The sequence below is a fragment of the Hoplias malabaricus genome, chromosome 1 (assembly GCF_029633855.1).
Source record: "Hoplias malabaricus isolate fHopMal1 chromosome 1, fHopMal1.hap1, whole genome shotgun sequence".
NCBI classification, from domain to species: Eukaryota; Metazoa; Chordata; class Actinopteri; order Characiformes; family Erythrinidae; genus Hoplias; species Hoplias malabaricus.
The window spans coordinates 17,010,881-17,015,880 of NC_089800.1; the positions used below are offsets into that span (position 1 = coordinate 17,010,881).

Here is a 5,000-nt window from a genome sequence, read left to right on the forward strand (position 1 = left end):
GCCCCAGATGGGACTCAAACCCACAATCCCTGGCTTAGGAGGCCAGTGCCTTATCCATTAGGCCACTGGGGCTTTGAAAAAAACTCCATATATTCTCCTTGCCTAGCTTGCCTTTGCATTCACCGGTCACCTTTGGAAAATTTTTGGGTGAAATTTTTGACTTTCTCCAATCCTCTCCAAACTCATACCCTGCGTAAGGGAGACTCAGACATAGGCAGGTGTGCTTGTCAAATCCTCCTATGTTGTTCCAAAGCTGAGATCTCACCATCCCACTTCCAATATATTACAGTCAAAAAATATGTGGGTTTTGGACACTTGAAATTTTACAACTCTAAAGACAGATATGAGATCAAGGAGACATGGGATGCATCAATAAATGTTTGTTATTTTGGCACAAACATGATGTTTCATTGATGTGAAATATATTACAGATAGGATGGCCAAAGACTGGTTACTCTTTGGGATAACGTTATTTTTATGCTAAGAAAAAAACATTTTTCATGCATCCGATGTCCCCATAATGTCATATATGTCATTAGAGTTGTAGATTTCCACTGTCCAAAACCCATATATGTTTTCACTTGAATGTATTGAAAGTGAAACCATCAGATCTTGGCTTTGGCATGAGATGTCTTGAAAGTAAGACCAGCGCTGTCTAAATATGAGTCTCCTCTGCTCAGGGTGTGAGTACAGAGAAGATTGGAGAGAGTCAAAAGTTTTGCTCAAAAATGACTGCAGATCAAAAGAGGTCCCCAGTTCAAATCTGGGTGCCCCCTCATGTAAAGATAGCATTGGTTAGACTTATCTTTTCACTGTTGTGAGAGAGAACATCCTAGCAAGAGAGCTTGGCCTCCTTTTGCTGCCTAGTGTCTGAAAATGAAACCTCAAAGATTGTTGGGTGTCTTCATCTTTAGCAGAGGATGGTTTCGATCCATCGACCTCTGGGTTATGGGCCCAGCACGCTTCCGCTGCGCCACTCTGCTAGCAGTACACCCCAGATGGGACTCGAACCCACAATCCCTGGCTTAGGAGGCCAGTGCCTTATCCATTAGGCCACTGGGGCTCAGAAAAAAACTCCATATATTCTCCTTGCCGAGCTTGCCTTTGCATTCACCGGTCACCTTTGGAAAATTTTTGGGTGAAATTTTTGACTTTCTCCAATCCTCTCCAAACTCATACCCTGCGTAAGGGAGACTCAGACATAGGCAGGTGTGCTTGTCAAATCCTCCTATGTTGTTCCAAAGCTGAGATCTGACCATCCCACTTCCAATATATTACAGTCAAAAAATATGTGGGTTTTGGACACTTGAAATTTTACAACTCTAAAGACAGATATGAGATCAAGGAGACATGGGATGCATCAGAGGATGGTTAGGCCATACCTAACTCAACATACAACACAGCTCCTCGTTCAGACGTTAGTAATCTCCCGTCTAGACTATTGCAACGCCCTCCTGACAGGTCTTCCGACCTGTGCTGTGAGACCGCTACAGATGATCCAGAATGCGGCAGCACGCCTGGTCTTCAACCAACCAAAAAGAGCACATGTCACGCCCCTATTAGTTGAGCTGCATTGGCTACCCTTAGCTGCTCGCATCAAATTCAAATCACTAATGATGGCCTTCAGAGTATTCACTGGTTCTGCTCCCATCTACCTCAATAGACTCTTAAAACCATACGTTAGCGCCCGCCCTCTCCGTTCCTCAAAGGAGCGCCTACTAACACGACCAACCCTCCGTACAGGTCAGTTGAGGCTATTCTCATCTCTGGTACCACGCTGGTGGAACGAGCTTCCAAGCACTATCAGAGCAACAGAAACCCTCTCTGCATTCAAGAAATCATTGAAAACCCAGCTCTTCCGAGAGTATCTTTTGCACTGAATGTCTTTCTTAATAATGCACTTATTACTTCCTGGCATACTGCACTTAATGTAAGGTATTTTGCATAATTTGTGCTGTAGTTCGAATGTTAGCTCCTCTTTTGTAAGTCGCTTTGGATAAAAGCGTCTGCCAAATGCATAAATGTAAATGTAAATGTAAATGTAAATGCATCAATAAATGTTTGTTATTTTGGCACAAACATGATGTTTCACTGATGTGAAATATATTACAGATAGGATGGCCAAAGACTGGTTACTCTTTGGGATAACGTTATTTTTATGCTAAGAAAAAAACATTTTTCATGCATCCGATGTCCCCATAATGTCATATATGTCATTAGAGTTGTAGATTTCCACTGTCCAAAACCCATATATGTTTTCACTTGAATGTATTGAAAGTGAAACCATCAGATCTTGGCTTTGGCATGAGATGTCTTGAAAGTAAGACCAGCGCTGTCTAAATATGAGTCTCCTCTGCTCAGGGTGTGAGTACAGAGAAGATTGGAGAAAGTCAAAAGTTTTGCTCAAAAATGACTGCAGATCAAAAGAGGTCCCCAGTTCAAATCTGGGTGCCCCCTCATGTAAAGATAGCATTGGTTAGACTTATCTTTTCACTGATGTGAGAGAGAACATCCTAGCAAGAGAGCTTGGCCGCCCTTTGCTGCCTAGTGTCTAAATATGAAACCTCAAAGATTGTTGGGTGTCTTCATCTTTAGCAGAGGATGGTTTCGATCCATCGACCTCTGGGTTATGGGCCCAGCACGCTTCCACTTCGCCACTCTGCTAGCAGTACACCCCAGATGGGACTCGAACCCACAATCCCTGGCTTAGGAGGCCAGTGCCTTATCCATTAGGCCACTGGGGCTCAGAAAAAAACTCCATATATTCTCCTTGCCTAGCTTGCCTTTGCATTCCCCCGGTCACCTTTGGAAAATTTTTGGGTGAAATTTTTGACTTTCTCCAATCCTCTCCAAACTCATACCCTGCGTAAGGGAGACTCAGACATAGGCAGGTGTGCTTGTCAAATCCTCCTATGTTGTTCCAAAGCTGAGATCTGACCATCCCACTTCCAATATATTACAGTCAAAAAATATGTGGGTTTTGGACACTTGAAATTTTACAACTCTAAAGACAGATATGAGATCAAGGAGACATGGGTTGCATCAGAGGATGGTTAGGCCATACCTAACTCAACATACAACACAGCTCCTTGTTCAGACGTTAGTAATCTCCCGTCTAGACTATTGCAACGCCCTCCTGACAGGTCTTCCGACCTGTGCTGTGAGACCGCTACAGATGATCCAGAATGCGGCAGCACGCCTGGTCTTCAACCAACCAAAAAGAGCACATGTCACGCCCCTATTAGTTGAGCTGCATTGGCTACCCTTAGCTGCTCGCATCAAATTCAAATCACTAATGATGGCCTTCAGAGTATTCACTGGTTCTGCTCCCATCTACCTCAATAGACTCTTAAAACCATACGTTAGCGCCCGCCCTCTCCGTTCCTCAAAGGAGCGCCTACTAACACGACCAACCCTCCGTACAGGTCAGTTGAGGCTATTCTCATCTCTGGTACCACGCTGGTGGAACGAGCTTCCAAGCACTATCAGAGCAACAGAAACCCTCTCTGCATTCAAGAAATCATTGAAAACCCAGCTCTTCCGAGAGTATCTTTTGCACTGAATGTCTTTCTTAATAATGCACTTATTACTTCCTGGCATACTGCACTTAATGTAAGGTATTTTGCATAATTTCTGCTGTAGTTCGAATGTTAGCTCCTCTTTTGTAAGTCACTTTGGATAAAAGCGTCTGCCAAATGCATAAATGTAAATGTAAATGTAAATGTAAATGCATCAATAAATGTTTGTTATTTTGGCACAAACATGATGTTTCACTGATGTGAAATATATTACAGATAGGATGGCCAAAGACTGGTTACTCTTTGGGATAACGTTATTTTTATGCTAAGAAAAAAACATTTTTCATGCATCCGATGTCCCCATAATGTCATATATGTCATTAGAGTTGTAGATTTCCACTGTCCAAAACCCATATATGTTTTCACTTGAATGTATTGAAAGTGAAACCATCAGATCTTGGCTTTGGCATGAGATGTCTTGAAAGTAAGACCAGCGCTGTCTAAATATGAGTCTCCTCTGCTCAGGGTGTGAGTACAGAGAAGATTGGAGAAAGTCAAAAGTTTTGCTCAAAAATGACTGCAGATCAAAAGAGGTCCCCAGTTCAAATCTGGGTGCCCCCTCATGTAAAGATAGCATTGGTTAGACTTATCTTTTCACTGATGTGAGAGAGAACATCCTAGCAAGAGAGCTTGGCCTCTTTTTGCTGCCTAGTGTCTGAAAATGAAACCTCAAAGATTGTTGGGTGTCTTCATCTTTAGCAGAGGATGGTTTCGATCCATTGACCTCTGGGTTATGGGCCCAGCACGCTTCCGCTGCGCCACTCTGCTAGCAGTACACCCCAGATGGGACTCGAACCCACAATCCCTGGCTTAGGAGGCCAGTGCCTTATCCATTAGGCCACTGGGGCTCAGAAAAAAACTCCATATATTCTCCTTGCCTAGCTTGCCTTTGCATTCACCGGTCACCTTTGGAAGATTTTTGGGTGAAATTTTTGACTTTCTCCAATCCTCTCCAAACTCATACCCTGCGTAAGGGAGACTCAGACATAGGCAGGTGTGCTTGTCAAATCCTCCTATTTTGTTCCAAAGCTGAGATCTGACCATCCCACTTCCAATATATTACAGTCAAAAAATATGTGGGTTTTGGACACTTGAAATTTTACAACTCTAAAGACAGATATGAGATCAAGGAGACATGGGATGCATCAATAAATGTTTTTTTTTTTGACACAAACATGATGTTTCACTGATGTGAAATATATTACAGATAGGATGGCCAAAGACTGGTTACTCTTTGGGATAACGTTATTTTTATGCTAAGAAAAAAACATTTTTCATGCATCCGATGTCCCCATAATGTCATATATGTCATTAGAGTTGTAGATTTCCACTGTCCAAAACCCATATATGTTTTCACTTGAATGTATTGAAAGTGAAACCATCAGATCTTGGCTTTGGCATGAGATGTCTTGAAAGTAAGAC

At 42.6% G+C, this 5,000-nt stretch overlaps 4 non-coding genes across 4 annotated transcripts in view; all 4 read right to left on the minus strand.

Moving 5' to 3' along the window:
• Nucleotides 1–72, minus strand: part of trnar-ccu (transfer RNA arginine (anticodon CCU)) — a 73-nt gene extending 1 nt beyond the window's left edge. Inside the window, exon 1 of the tRNA in view lies at nt 1–72. This exon is cut by the window's left edge and continues 1 nt beyond it. This is a non-coding gene — a tRNA (tRNA-Arg).
• Nucleotides 73–990: 918 nt separating this feature from the next.
• On the minus strand, nt 991–1,063 carry trnar-ccu (transfer RNA arginine (anticodon CCU)). Its single transcript has one exon. It is a non-coding gene; the product is annotated as a tRNA-Arg (tRNA).
• Nucleotides 1,064–2,671: 1,608 nt separating this feature from the next.
• Nucleotides 2,672–2,744, minus strand: trnar-ccu (transfer RNA arginine (anticodon CCU)). The gene has a single exon. It is a non-coding gene; the product is annotated as a tRNA-Arg (tRNA).
• A 1,609-nt stretch (nt 2,745–4,353) lies between these two features.
• On the minus strand, nt 4,354–4,426 carry trnar-ccu (transfer RNA arginine (anticodon CCU)). The gene has a single exon. It is a non-coding gene; the product is annotated as a tRNA-Arg (tRNA).
• Nucleotides 4,427–5,000: the final 574 nt, after the last annotated feature.